A 16282-nucleotide genomic window follows, 5' to 3' on the forward strand; every position below is an offset into this window, starting at 1 on the left:
TCTTCCGCGTAGTAACCAACAGAGACTGCTGCCGACAAGGAAGTACGGGCGACCGCGTGCTGCCCGCTCCCTGCAAATGGTGTTTACTACAGTGGAGAACGTAGGCGATAGTTATCTCGTTTGTGGGATACCGGCAGCCGCGGCTAACGGTGGTGTAGAGCAACAACGTAGCTGACGTAACCCGCTACGCACACGATCTGCATCTGGACACAGCCGCAAGCCGCGGTAAGCTACTGTGTTTGTTGGAAGGCACTTTTCGTAACACTGGGGTTGTGACAACGATACCCATAGGACAAAAAATAGCAAGGTCAGGTAACTGCGAGAATTATCGCAGAATCATTTTGACTGTTCATCCAACCAAGTTGCTGACGTGACTAATACACAGCATTATGGGAAAAAAGATGGATGTATGTTAGACGACGATCAGTTTGGCTTTAGGAAAGGCAAAGGCGCCAGAGAGGCAGTTCTGACGTTGCGGCTGATAATGGAAGCAAGACTGAAGAAAATTCAAGACATGTTCATACGATTTATTACCAACCTAGGAAAAAGACACACAATGTAAAACGGCTGAAGATGATCGCAATTCAAAGAAAAATAGGAGTAAGCTATAGGGGAAGACAGGCAATTTATCAGGTTGGTGTACAAGTTGGTGTATCCTTTTTCCATACGATTAACACGTAACAGAGACTGTGGTGTCATCGCCAGACACCACACTTGCTAGGTGGTAGCTTTAAATCGGCCGCGGTCCATTAGTACATGTCGGACCCGCGTGTCGCCACTGTCAGTAATCGCAGACCGAGCGCCACCACACGGCAGGCCTCGAGAGACGTACTAGCACTCGCCCCAGTTGTACAGCCGACTTGCTAGCGACTACACTGACGAAGCCTTTCTCATTTGCAGAGAATATAGTTAGAATAGCCTTCAGCTAAGTCAATGGCTACGACCTAGCAAGGCGCCATTAACAGTTTATAGTCTTGAACGTACCGTCCAGAACGATGTATTCAAACGATGGATTAAAGTTAAGTATTCCAGCAGCTACGTACTTTTCTTTATAGCATTCATTACGTATCCTGTTTCAGACTTCACGCCAGCCTGCTTGAGATTAACGCGTGCATTTCGGCCTTCTCTAGCTATACAACAGAGACTGTCATCAATAATATATTTTCCTTCGCTACTTACAACAGTCTGCCAACGCTGAGGTAACTTCTCGATTCCGCCACTGTAAAAATCACGTGGTTATGAGGCGAAGAACTCTTCAAGCCATATTCGGAGTGCATTTTCATCCGGGAAGGAAGTTCCTTGAATTTTTTTCGATAGAGAGCGGAAAAGGTGAAAATCTGAGGGCGCACGATCAGGCGAATAATGTGGGTGCGGAATGACCTCCCAACCCAACTCCTGTATGGCGTCTTTTGCTTGTGTAGCAGAATGCGGGCGGGCGTTACGTAGCATCACCTCAGCCAGTCTTCCTGGTCGTTGTCCTTGGATTGTGTCTGCAAGACGTCTCACTTTTGACAATAAATGTCAGAAAAAACGGCAGTCGATAAATGAACCTATAGCATCTAGAATACCAAGAAGCAAAACATGAAGGCTCGGATTAAACACGGTGCAATGATGGAAATAAAAGAGACGTTCAAGAGTGGGAATAAAATTCAGAGTAAAAGGAAATGAGTGATAAGATTCACTGATAACACTTCTATCACCAGGAAATGTGAAGAAGAATTGAAGAACGTGCGGAATGGAATGAACAGCCTAATCAGCACGAACTATGGATTGAGAGTAAACCGGAGAAAAACGGAAGTAATGAAGAAAAGCAGAAATGAGACTGGCAGCAAACTTAACATCAAAGTTGTCCAACTCGAAGTAGAGGAAGTAAAGGGATTCCACTACTTTTGAAGTAAAATATTACGTGACTGACGAAGCAAGCAGGACATGGAAAGCAGACTAGCAAAAGCCCAGAAGACATTCTTGGGCAGAAGAAGTGTACTTGTATCAAAGGCCTGTCTTTAACCTGAGAAAGATTTTTCTGAGGATGCACAACGGTGTTTGGAAGTTAATCATGGCTAGTGGGAGAGTGACAGAGCAACACTTGCACTCTCTATCCTTAATTATTTGTTGGGTGTGTTCCACTCTCTGTCTGCCACAACAATTTTTATTCCCCCTGCAGATTTTTGTAGTGGCAAGGGGGCTATTCCCTGATATCTGAACACATATCCTATCTTCCTGTTCCTCCTTGTCAGTGTTTTTCTTACGGACCTTTCCTCGTCGATTCTGCAGAGAACCTCCTCATTCTTTATCTAATTAGTGCAAATAATTTTCAACATGCCGTTATAGCACCAAATTTCAAATGCTTCGATTCTCCGGCCGCTGTGGCCGGGCGGTTCTAGGCGATTCAGTCTGGAATCGCGCGACCGCTACGGTCGCAGGTTCGAATCCCGCCTCGGGCATGGAAGTGTGTGATGTCCTTAGGTTGGTTAGGTTTAAGTAGTTCTAAGTTCTAGGGCACTGATGACATATGTTAAGTCCCATAGTGCTCAGAACCATTTGAACCATTTGAACCAACCTACGTAGGTATCCAAAACACTAGACCATTTATGTCTGTCATCAACGGAACACGAAATATGACCCCGTGAAACATAGTATTTTTGCGAGCAGCTTTTAGAAACATGCACAATCGTGAAAAGTACCGATTACCCATCTTTTCCTATAAGGTACTGCTATTTCTTTCAGAATTCTGAATCTGTTGCCCGAGCCTACACTCTCAAGGCTTTTTCTAGATCGACGAACGCTTTCTAACGTGTCCTGATTTTACTTGTCTTGTTCGTATTGTCAAGCACAACATCAGAACCGCCTCTCTGATGTCTTTACTTTTCCTGAACCGAAGCTGATGGTCCTATAACAACAGTACAGATAAGACAAGAATGAGGAGGTTCTCGGCAGAATTGACGAGGAGCGGAGAAGAGGGGACAAGATGAAGGATTCAGCGGATACGCAAGGCCGCGTGCCGTTGACCGAAGCAGGAGGAAAACGGTTCCGTTCAAATAGTTCAAATGGCTCTGAGCACTATGGGACTTAACATATGAGGTCATCAGTCCCCTAGAACTTAGAACTACACTACTGGCCATTAAAATTGCTACACCACGAAGATGACGTGCTACAGACGCGAAATTTAACCGACAGGAAGAAGATGCTGTGATATGCAAATGATTAGCTTTTCAGAGCATTCACACAAGGTTGGTGCCAGTGGCGACACCTAAAACGTGCTGACATGAGGAAAGTTTACAACCGATTTCTTACACACAAACAGCAGTTGACCGGGGTTGCTTTGTGAAACGTTGTTGTGATGCCTCGTGTAAGGAGGAGAAATGCGTACCATCACGTTTCCGTCTTTGACAAAGGTCGGATTGTAGCCTATTGCGATTGCGGTTTATCGTATCGCGACACTGCTGCTCGCGTTGTTAGCAGAATATGGAATCTGTGGGTTCAGGAGGGTAATACGGAACGCCGTGCTGGATCCCAACGGCCTCGCATCACTAGCAGTCGAGATGACAGGCATCTTATCCGCATGGCTGTAACGGATCGTGCAGCCACGTCTCGATCCCTGAGTCAACAGATGGGGACGTTTGCAAGACAACAACCATCTGCACGAACAGTTCGACGACGTTTGCAGCAGTATGGACTATCAGTTCGGAGACCGTGGCTGCGGTTGCCCTTGACGCTGCATCACAGACAGGAGCGCCTGCGATGGTGTACTCGACGACGAACCTGAGTTCACGAATGGAAAAACGTCATTTTTTTCAGATGAATACAGGTTCTGTTTACAGCATCATGGTGGGCGCATCAGAGTTTGGCGACATCGCGGTGAACGCACTTTGGAAGCGTGTATTCGTCATGGCCATACCAGCTTACCACCCGGCGTGATGGTATGGGGTGCCATTGGTTACACGTGTGGCTCACCTCTTGTTCGCAATGACGGCAAGGGCGTTACATTTCAGATGTGTTACGACCCGTGGCTCTACCCTTCATTCGATCCCTGCGAAACCCTACATTTCAGCAAGATAATGCAGGATCGCATGTTTCATGTCCTGTACGTGCCTTTCTGGATACAGAAAATGTTCCACTGCTGCCCTGGCCAGCACATTCTCCAGATCTCCCACCAATTGAAAGCGTCTGGTCAATGGTGGCCGAGCAACTGGCTCGTCACAATACGGTAGTCACTGCTCTTGATGAGCTGTGGTATCGTGTTGAAGCTGCATGGGCAGCTGTACCTGTACACGCCATCCAAGTTCTGTTTGATTCAATGCCCAGGCGTATCAAGGCCGTTATTAGGGCCAGAGGTGGTTGTTCTCGGTACTGATTTCTCAGGATCTATGCACCCAAATTGCGTGAAAATGTAATCACATGTCAGTTCTGGTATAATATATTTGTCCAATGAATACCCGTTTATCATCTGCATTTCTTCTTGGTGTAGCAATTTTAATGGCCAGTAGTGTACTTAAACCTAACTAACCTAAGGACATCACACACATCGATGCCCGAGGCAGGATTCGAACCTGCGACCGTAGCAGTTACGCGGTTCCAGACTGAAGCGCTTAGAACCGTTCGGCCACACTGGCCGGCAAAATCGGTTCCGTGATTGAGTGGTTAATTGCCCGCACCGCCTCTTCCCGGCAGAGACACAACTGCTCAACAGTCGCGCTTTGGGCCCGTCGTGGGGAAGAGTGACAGCGTTTCTGCTTGCTGGTGGCGTCCAGCACTGCCAACCGCCGACAGCCGGCAGTCTAGTTGCGGTTGCGGGCAGCCCCTCACCGGCCCTGGCATTGCGTGCCACTCCTCCGATCTGCGGAACCTGTTTGTGGCATCCAGTCGCAGGTCAGCTGCTGCTCGTCTCCCTCCTTCCCTGCGAATCTCAGATTCGTAATTTCTGTCGATGCATTCCCGCGTTTGAAAGTCGAAACGATTTTATTCAGGCGTGCCACCGCGTATGACGCCGGGGACACATACCCTTTTTTTTTTTTTTTTTTTTTTTAGGGCGAGGACACATCGCTCAGTGTGCCACCGTTCACCTCAGTGACGGCCTTTCAGGAGACGACCATCGGCCTAGTGCAGCAAAAATGTGATTCACGCAAAGATCCGACACGTGCCCTTTGGTTGACGGTCGGATCCAGATGGTTCTGCGCCCGCCGCAAACGCAATTGCTGATGTCGTTGTGCCAACACGTAGGGGTGGTCTGCTGCGGTACTCCACGTTCAACAATGTACGACGAACGGCGTGCTCCGAAACATTTGTGCCTGCACCAGCAATGTGCTTTTCCGGCAGATATACCACAGATGACCATCTGTCCTACAGAAAAGCCTCCGAACCCCACATTCTGTGAAGTCATGGACGTCCAACCATTTAGCTGGTGGTAGCTTCACTGTCCTACCTATTTCTGTAGATGTTTACGACAGTAGCACGTGAACATTCGACAGCTCAACCGTTTCCGAGATACTTGCTCAAAGGCTCTGGAGCGGGGTAGCCGCGCGGTCTTGGCGTCTTGTTACGGTCCTGGCGGGTTCTTCTTAGTGTAACTTAGTTTCAGTTAGATAAAGTAGTGCGTAAGCTTAGCAACCGATGATCTCAGCAGTTTTGTCCCATAAGACGTTACCACAAATTTCCATTTTCAAAGGCTCTGCGTAATAACAATAATCTGCGCGCTTGTCTCAATCGATTTCCCTATGTTCGGTCCAAAGCAGGTGTTGACAGATGTGAAAATTACCGAACTATCAGTTTAATAAGTCACAGTTGCAAAATACTAACGCGAATTCCTTACAGACGAATGGAAAAACTGGTAGAAGCGGACCTCGCGAAGATCAGTTTGGATTCCGTAGAAATGTTGGAACACGTGAGGCAATACTAACTTTACGACTTATCTTAGAAGCTCGATTAAGAAAAGGCAAACCTACGTTTCTAGCATTTGTAGACTTAGAGAAAGCTTTTGACAATTTTAACTGGAATACTCTCTTTCAAATTCTGAAGGTGGCAGGGGTAAAATACAGGGAGCGGAAGGCTAATTACAATTTGTACAGAAACCAGATGGCAGTTATAAGAGACGAGGGGCATGAAAGGGAAGCAGTGGTTGGGAAAGGACTGAGACAGGGTTGTAGCCTCTCCCCGATGTTATTCAATCTGTATATTGAGTAAACAGTAAAGGAAACAAAAGAAAAATTCGGAGTAGGTATTAAAATTCATGGAGAAGAAGTAAAAACTTTGAGGTTTGCCGATGACATTGTAATTCTATCAGAGACAGCAATGGGCTTGGAAGAGCAGTTGAAGGGAATGGATAGTGTCTTGAAAGGAGGGTATAAGATGAACATCAACAAAAGAAACGAGGATAATGGAATGTAATAGAATTAAATCGGGTGATGCTGAGGGAATTAGATTAGGAAATGAGACACTTAAAGTAGTAAAGGAGTTTTGCTATTTGGGGAGCAAAATAACTGATGATGGTCGAAGTAGGGAGGATATAAAATATAGACTGGCAATGGCAAGGAAATCGTTTCTGAAGAAGAGAAATTTGTTAACATCGAGTATAGATTTAAGTGTCAGGAAGCCGTTTCTGAAAGTATTTGTATGGAGTATAGCCATGTATGGAAGTGAAACATGGACGATAACTAGTTTGGACAAGAAGAGAATAGAAGCTTTCGAAATGTGGTGCTACAGAAGAATGCTGAAGATAAGGTGGGTAGATAACGTAACTAATGAGGAGGTACTGAATAAGATTGGGGAGAAGAGGAGTTTGTGGCACAACTTGACTAGAAGAAGGGATCGGTTGGTAGGACATGTTCTGAGGCATCAAGGGATCACAAATTTAGCATTGGAGGGCAGCGTGGAGGGTAAAAATCGTAGAGCGAGACCAAGAGATGAATACACTAAGCAGATTCAGAAGGATGTAGGTTGCAGTAGGTACTGGGAGATGAAGAAGCTTGTACGGGATAGAGTAGCATGAAGAGCTGCATCAAACCAGTCTCAGGACTGAAGACCACAACAACAACAACAAGAATGTTTGGTCCATATCTTCTGTACGGTGGTCCCCCGTCCGCGTCTGATCCGCTTACGTTCTTTTGTTTACTGCGTCACGTGGCCGCAACTCTACGAGGCGGCATCTAACGTTGCGATGGGCAGTTTTCACAATGTTCTTGTTGTTCAGTGTATATGTAATTTATTTATTTTTCAACCAATATGACGTCTTGCAAGTCTATTTTTGGCACATATATCCCAGTGACACTCTCGATCGTATTTATTGCCATGCGACAAAACTGAAGCACGCAGAGGAGACGGTCTGGTCTCATTGTAACTTCGTACGCCAACAAGTACAGATCACCATCTATCCTACAGAAAAGCCTCCGAACCCCACGTTCGGTACACTATGTCTTCTAAGTAGGCTGTTTAGGTTTTTTTATTGGTAACGCCACGTAGTGCTCTGTAGGAAAATCACTGGCTGTGCTGTGTGCAGTCTGTGGCTGGTTTGCATTGTTGTTGGCTATTGTAGTGTTGGGCAGTTGGATGTGAACAGCGCGTAGCGTTGCGCAGTTGGAGGTGAGCCGCCAGCAGTGGTGGATGTCGGGAGAGACTGATGCCAGAGATCTAAGCGGACAATCTGGACGTGTGTCCGTCAGAAAAAGGAAATTTGTAAGACTGGATGTCATGAACTGATATACACTCCTGGAAATTGAAATAAGAACACCGTGAATTCATTGTCCCAGGAAGGGGAAACTTTATTGACACATTCCTGGGGTCAGATACATCACATGATCACACTGACAGAACCACAGGCACATAGACACAGGCAACAGAGCATGCACAATGTCGGCACTAGTACAGTGTATATCCACCTTTCGCAGCAATGCAGGCTGCTATTCTCCCATGGAGACGATCGTAGAGATGCTGGATGTAGTCCTGTGGAACGGCTTGCCATACCATTTCCACCTGGCGCCTCAGTTGGACCAGCGTTCGTGCTGGACGTGCAGACCGCGTGAGACGACGCTTCATCCAGTCCCAAACATGCTCAATGGGGGACAGATCCGGAGATCTTGCTGGCCAGGGTAGTTGACTTACACCTTCTAGAGCACGTTGGGTGGCACGGGATACATGCGGACGTGCATTGTCCTGTTGGAACAGCAAGTTCCCTTGCCGGTCTAGGAATGGTAGAACGATGGGTTCGATGACGGTTTGGATGTACCGTGCACTATTCAGTGTCCCCTCGACGATCACCAGTGGTGTACGGCCAGTGTAGGAGATCGCTCCCCACACCATGATGCCGGGTGTTGGCCCTGTGTGCCTCGGTCGTATGCAGTCCTGATTGTGGCGCTCACCTGCACGGCGCCAAACACGCATACGACCATCATTGGCACCAAGGCAGAAGCGACTCTCATCACTGAAGACGACATGTCTCCATTCGTCCCTCCATTCACGCCTGTCGCGACACCACTGGAGGCGGGCTGCACGATGTTGGGGCGTGAGCGGAAGACGGCCTAACGGTGTGCGGGACCGTAGCCCAGCTTCATGGAGACGGTTGCGAACCGTCCTCGCCGATACCCCAGGAGCAACAGTGTCCCTAATTTGCTGGGAAGTGGCGGTGCGGTCCCCTACGGCACTGCGTAGGATCCTACGGTCTTGGCGTGCATTCGTGCGTCGCTGCGGTCCGGTCCCAGGTCGACGGGCACGTGCACCTTCCGCCGACCACTGGCGACAACATCGATGTACTGTGGAGACCTCACGCCCCACGTGTTGAGCAATTCGGCGGTACGTCCACCCGGCCTCCCGCATGCCCACTATACACCCTCGCTCAAAGTCCGTCAACTGCACATACGGTTCACGTCCACGCTGTCGCGGCATGCTACCAGTGTTAAAGACTGCGATGGAGCTCCGTATGCCACGGCAAACTGGCTGACACTGACGGCGGCGGTGCACAAATGCTGCGCAGCTAGCGCCATTCGACGGCCAACACCGCGGTTCCTGGTGTGTCCGCTGTGCCGTGCGTGTGATCATTGCTTGTACAGCCCTCTCGCAGTGTCCGGAGCAAGTATGGTGGGTCTGACACACCGGTGTCAATGTGTTCTTTTTTCCATTTCCAGGAGTGTATATATATTATGACTTTTGAACACTATTAAGGTAAATACACTGTTTGTTCTCTATCGAAATCTTTCATTTGCTAACTATGCCTATCAGTAGTTAGTGCCTTCAGTAGTTAGAATATTTTATTTAGTATTGGCGCTCGCTGTATTGCAGTAGTTCGAGTAACGAAGATTTTTGTGAGGTAAGTGATTCATGAAAGGTATAGGTTATCGTTAGTCAGGGCCATTCTTTTGTAGGGATTATTGAAAGTCAGATTGAATTGCGCTAAAAAATATTGTGTGTCAGTTTAGTGATCATGAGAATAAGTAAAGAGCAAAATGTCTGAGTACGTTGAGTTCTGCTCAGCTGTTTGAAAATCAAATAATGTAAGAGGTTTATCAGCACAGTCATTCATTAATTTTTCTAACGGGACGTTTCAGTGTGTCCGAATGTTTGTTAGACTATCATGTCAAAATTTGAAGTAAATCGGTCAAGAAATTTGTGAGATTTTGGCTAATAAATTTTCCTCTTCTGTGTGTGTGTGTGTGTGTGTGTGTGTGTGTGTGTGTGTGTGTCAAATTTGACGTAAATCGATGAGGAACTTTTCGAAATTTTTGCTAAAACTTTTTCCATTTACGTAGTTTATGTATGTTTAGATACGATATACTTTACAAAATATGTAGCCTATCTCCCACCGTAAACGTGTAAAAATTTGAAGTAAATCGGTCAAGAACGTTTCGAGATTTTTGGTGACAACTTTAAACAACGTCATGGGTTAATAGCTGTAGAGTACTAGAAATTAAGACCAGGTCAACCGAAGGAGTCATCCTCCAAGAAACTAAGTAAGTGCAATCAGCAATAGAATGTGCGCCTCTTCAAATGAACTCGGAATGCAAAATAGAAGCCGTCTGCTCTGAAATGTCTTCATAAACTAACTGTTCTCAGTTATTTTCCTGTGGGAGCTGAGTACATTCCAACCCTCTGCCAAACAACTGTGCACTGCAGTGTAATGACGTAGACGTGGAGCCTATAGCCTCTTTCCAAGACATTCGATAACATGACGGAAATACGGCGGAATGTTTGTAACTTTCCGGTCTGTGTGGGACCCCACTCGGGAACCGGCGGCTGGATGCTACGGTCGGTGCTTTATCGCAGCGCGCGCCGTGCTCGCTCTACGGGAGACACGCGCGCCCAGCTTCCGCCAGCGCCGGTCTCTGGTCTTTACGACCCGCGGCCGGCCGCTGCGTCGGCGTCGGCCTTGATACCCGCACACAGCACACACCTTTCCCCGACCTCGCCTAGAACGCCGATCTGTCGCGCCGCGCCGTTCCTGGACGTTAGCATACCGGCCGCGCGGTGACAGCTAGAGCAGCCGCGGCTTTTGTCTACTCCAGCACCACTTGCGATCGTAATGTACTGCCTTACGAACCATCCAGAAGGCAAGGCGGGGCCCAAATGTGGCTTTGCATATGAACATACCACCGGCGGGTATGTAAATAATTACAGCTGTCACACACACACACACACACACACACACACACACACACACACACACACAAAATAACTAAACTTAACTCCTCCCGAACAGGCCATGAAGGCCCAACGGTACCGACCGACCGTCGTGTCATCCTCAGCCCATAGGCGTCACTGGATGCGGATATGGAGGGGCGTGTGGTCAGCACACCACTCTCCCGGCCGAATGTCGACTTCAGTTTGCCTCACAAGGGCTGAGTGCAGCCCGCTCGCCAACAGCGCTCGGCACACCGGATGGTCACCCATCCAGGTGCTAGCCCAGCCCGACAGCGCTTTACTTCGGTGATCTGACGGGAACCGGTGTTACCACTGCGGCAAGACCGTTGGCACAAACACAAAAAAAAGACGAAATAAATTTTTTTTGAAGATATCTGAGTCTCAACTGAAGCAATGAATTAAAATTTGTGCCACAGCTAGGATTCGAACCCAGCATTATAACTGTCCGTGTCTCTGAGCCAGAACCGTGCTACATTGGTTTGAGAAGCATTGTAGTGACCTCACGTTGATGTCTCTGCGACTATTGAGCCCATCTGGGTTGCTATGGGCACCTTCACCACGTACTCAAATCGGCGGCCCGGTATTTACACGAATTACATCGCCTCTGCGTTGACATCTAATGCCAAACATATCCTCAAATCCACCAACAAACAGCAGGATACCTGACACACACAACCAGTGATGTATTTCATTCGAAAGACGGACCAACAAGCTATTAAGCACATACAATGTTTCCGCTCATCAGTGTATAAGCGCAGTGGAAGAGTGTATACAGGGTGGTCCAATGATAGTGACCGGACCAAATATCTCAAGAAATAAGCGTCAAACGAAAAAAATTACAAAGAACGAAACTTGTCTAGCTTGAAGGGGGAAACCAGATGGCGCTCAGGTTGACCTACTAGATGGCGCTGCCATCGGTCAAACGGATATCAACTGCGTTTTTTTAAATAGGAACCCACATTTTTTATTACATATTCGTGTAGTACGTAAAGTAATATGAATGTTTTGGCTGGACCACCTTTTTCGTTTTCTGATAAATGGCGCTTTAATAGTCACAAACATATGGCTCACAATTTTAGAAGAACAGTTGCTAACAGGTAGGTTTTTTAAATTAAAATACAGAACTAGGTATGTTTGAACATTTTATTTCGGTTGTTCCAATGTGATACGTCTACCTTTGTGAACTTATCATTTCTGAGAACGCGTGCTGTTACGGCGTGATTACCTGTAAATACCACATTAATGCAATAAATGCTCAAAATGATGACCGTCAACCTCAGTGCATTTGGCAATACGTGTAACGACATTCCTCTCAACAACGAGCCTTCCGTAATGTTCACACATGCATTGACAATGCGCTGACGCATGTTGTCAGGCGTTGTCGGTGGATCACCATACCAAATCCGGGGACGTCAGATCAACCAATCAACCTGTCATGAAATATGCTATTCAATACCGCTTCAACCGCACGCGAGCTGTGTGCCGGACATCCATCACGTTGGAAGTACGGTACATCGCCATTCTGACATGCAGTGAAACATCTTGTAGTAACATCGGTACAACATTACGTAGGAAATCAGCACACAGTACACCATTTAGATTGCCATCGATAAAATGGGGGCCAGTTATCCTTCTTCCCGTAATGCCGCACCATACATTAACCCGCCAAGGTCGCTGAAGTTCCACTTGTCGCAGCCATCGTGGATTTTCCGTTGCCCAATAGTGCATATTATGCCGGTTTACTTTACCGCTATTGGTGAATGACGCTTCGTCGCTAAATAGAACGCGTGCAAAAAATCTGTATTGTCCCGTAATTTCTCTTGTGCGCAGTGGCAGAACTGTACACGACGTTCAAAGTCGTCGCCATGCAATTCCTGGTGCGTAGAAATATGGTACGGTTGCAATCGATGTTGATGTAACATTCTCAACACCGACGTTTTTGAGATTCCCGGCTCTTGTGCAATTTGTCTGCTACTGATGTGCGGATTAGCCGCGACAGCAGCTAAAACACCTACTTGGGCATCATCATTTGTTGCAGGTCGTGGTTTACGTTACACATGTGGCTGAACATTTCCTGTTTCCTCGAATAACATAACTATCCGGCGAACGGTCCGGACACTTGGATGATGTCGTCCAGGATACCGAGCATTATTCATAGCACACGCCCATTGGGCACTTTGATCAAAATAGCCATACAACAACACGATATCGACCTTTACCGCATTTGGTTAACGGTCCATTTTAACACGGGTAATGTATCACGAAGCAAATACCGTACGCACTGGGGGAATGTTACGTGATACCACGTACTTATACGTTTGTGACTATTACAGCGATGTATCACAAAGCGAAAAAAGTGGTCCAACTAAAACATTCATATTTCTTTACGTACTACACGAATATGCAATAAAAAACGGGGTTCCTATTTTTAAAAAACGCAGTTGATATCCGTTTGACCTATGGCAGCGCCATCTAGCGGGCCAACCATAGCGCCATCTGGTTTCCCCCTTCAAGCTAGACGATTTTCGTTCTTTGTAGTTTTTTCGTTTGATGCTTATTTCGTGAGATATTTAGCCCAGTCACAATCAATGGATCTCCCTGTATATAAAGAGAAAACGTTGTCAATAAAAATCACGTAATGCTCTTGACCGATTTACTTCACATTTTTTATGCGATAGTCTAATAGACAATCGGAAGGCCATATTTTTAAAGATGTCTGGGATATAAATATATGTAAAATGGAAACGTGAGACAACTACTAAAATTTTTCGTTGAGCCACTGACCGTCTTGTCAGAAAGTGGGATAAATGTATTAAGAATTATACTGATTACTTTTGAAATAATAAAGAGTTTAAGCAATTTTTTTTTCATGTGTCTCATTTTCATTTGACTGCCCCTTACAATGGCCTAAGTATCATCTTATTTAATTCGAGTATATTGCACTATCCTTGTTATGCTATTGTTGATGTTAAATAGCCATACTGTAGAGCTCCATGCACTCGGAAATACTAACGACTGCAGTTTCCCCTTGATATCAGCCGTTCGCAGTGTCAACACAGCAAGGCTATATTGGTCGATGTTGCAAGGCCAGATCGGTCATTGAGACTGCGGTCCCGGAAACTACTAAGAAGGCTGCCGTCCCTCTCCACAGACAGCCCTTGGAGTTGTGACTGCGTCTACAATACGGTTACCCCATATCATTGCAACACGCAAGCCAAACCCACCTTATCACGCTCCATGGTTGATAAAAAAAATTATACGAGTACAAAGTGAAGGTATCACATTCATCCTTATCACCGGATGTCAATAAAACTCTGCCCAAGTATCGGCACTGGTCTGATTACCCCAGAAGAGATTAATGATACTTTATTCACCAACACTGCCCGATTTCAGTCTAATGATTGTCACCGTAAGTTTGAAAATATCCAATAATAGTGAATGAAGCATATTATTCTAACGATGTGTGGCCTCAGCGGAATCGTTTCATCTTATACTGCTCGTCGAAGCAAACAAAGGAAGTGTTAAATAATTGTCTGGCTCTGCCCGTAGCTAAAAGTCATCACGGCTGCTAACTGCAATGAGACTGGCCTCTGTTCGATTCCCGGTACTGCCAACGATTTTTCCTTTGTGGGAGGTCTGGAACGTGGCGTGCGCTCTGCCTTGTGATCCTAAATGAGGAGATACTTGACTGAATAGTAGCGGCTCCAGCGACGAAGTAGCCTGGATTGTTGTGCCGAGGGGCGGATGAGGAGAGGGTGAGGGGGGGAGGGGAGAGTGGAGGGGTCCGATCTGTCAAAGAGAACTGTAAAAGGCTCATGTTTTTCCATTTATTCTTAAACACAGTTTATTTTTAAATTTTGTATGTATATTTGCTTTTTGGGAGGTCTTCGTTAAGCAAGAAAATCTTCACTTAAAAAAGCAGCACATAGATATTATTAACGTTACATCTTTGGGCTGATTTAGCGACATATCTAAGCAGTCAAAGGAACTGTGTCTGTAATACAATATCCAAAGTCAACGTCTGTCTTCAGGAGTTACGGGAACTGGGGTGATGCAAAACTTTTTTTGATGTGTGCAGTATGTGGTGTCAGCGCCAGACACCACATTTGCTAGGTGGTAGCCTTTAAATCGGCCGCGGTCCGCTAGTATACGTCGGACCCGCGTGTCGCCACTATCAGTGATTGCAGACCGAGCGCCGCCACACGGCAGGTCTAGAGAGACTTCCTAGCACTCGCCCCAGTTGTACAGCCGAATTTGCTAGCGATGGTTCACTGACAAATTACGCTCTCATTTGCCGAGACGGTAGTTAGCATAGCCTTCAGCTACGTCATTTGCTACGACCTAGCAAGGCGCCATTGTCAATTCCTACTTATCTTGTGATACATGTACAGTCAGACCGATGTTCACCAATTATGGATTAAAGTTAAGTATTCCAACAGCTACGTACTTTTCTTGATAGTATAATTACTTTACCTGTTCCAGACCTCACGCCAGCCTGCGTGAGCTTAAACGCGTGCCTTTCGGCTTCCTCCAAACCCCGTGAATTGGCTCATGCCAATTCACAAGATAGTACATGAATTTCTCATACTCTACACGTCGAGACGTATGCTGGTTCGACTAGAATAACGGCGAAATAGCGTCTGCCGATCACGCAATTAAGTCGAAACCGGTTACGCGTATGGAGAAGCAGCGATTTACCGGCTAGAATATCCTGCGAGTGCCAGTCGCTGGAAGTTGCTTTACACATAACGCGTAGAATTGCTGAAGGTGTTGTAGCGATCCGTTGAAGCTCTCTTGTCTGTGATTTCACTTGACAAAGCACCCAGACAAATTAGTCCCTCCCGGTTTCGTCACACTGGTACCGTGTAACAGCCTTGCCATCAAATCGGTGAAGAAGAGGGTACAAAAATGTCTCCAGGTACACGACATCTAGCTGAAGCAACTCCTTGATGATTAGATCCCACAGACATACCAAACTGTCGCGATGTTTATCACTACGTTTGCTAAGTTGTTCAAATGCTCTCGGATAGCTTACTCGTTAATAAAATCAGGTAATTTAGGAAACTAATCGAGCTGCGATACGAATCGAAGTATTAGTGAAACCAATAAATCTCTTGTTGTTACCTTGTGAGACGGGAATGTCCACAGCACACTAATCATCGTGATGTACAAGGAAAGACAACCGTCCATCAACGAGAATAATGAAATAAACATGCTGGTTTCACGTGCGCGGCGTTTGAACGAAGTGGGCCCAAATCGTGGAATGTTGAAAGGAGACAGGAGAGGAAGGTGTGGCGAGCTGCATCAAACCGCTCAGAAGACAGATTTCTCACAAAAGAATCTCGCCATCAAGGTGTCTATAATGAGGTCCATTGTGGTGTTCAGTCGCTATACCCGACCCAGGGGTCGCTCGTTGGTCGCTCCAGGAAGCCGAAAAGAAATTCGGGCAGAGTGGTCCTGCTGGGTCCTGTCTGTGCCGACTTGCCGATCTGCTGCAGAGAGAGGTCACTTCCTAGTGTGGCGGCAGACGTAACCGGCTACTTGCTTCAGGGGCGGACGCCCCACTGTTAGCCGGCTGGATGACATCACACGGTTACCGCGGCGCAGCTCCCCATACACACACATGTTGAGCTACACCTGTTGCTCCTAGGGTCGCCAG

At 46.7% G+C, this 16282-nt stretch overlaps 1 protein-coding gene and 1 pseudogene across 1 annotated transcript in view; one reads left to right on the forward strand and one right to left on the reverse strand.

Annotated features, from left to right (window-relative positions):
• Positions 1-16282, forward strand: part of LOC126428299 (peroxidase-like) — a 261029-nt gene that overhangs the window by 31790 nt on the left and 212957 nt on the right. The gene's annotated exons all lie outside the window — the stretch shown is intronic.
• On the reverse strand, positions 10837-10954 carry LOC126428494 (5S ribosomal RNA; annotated as a pseudogene).

The sequence above is a fragment of the Schistocerca serialis genome, chromosome 12, assembly GCF_023864345.2.
Source record: "Schistocerca serialis cubense isolate TAMUIC-IGC-003099 chromosome 12, iqSchSeri2.2, whole genome shotgun sequence".
In the NCBI taxonomy this organism is placed as follows: domain Eukaryota; kingdom Metazoa; phylum Arthropoda; class Insecta; order Orthoptera; family Acrididae; genus Schistocerca; species Schistocerca serialis.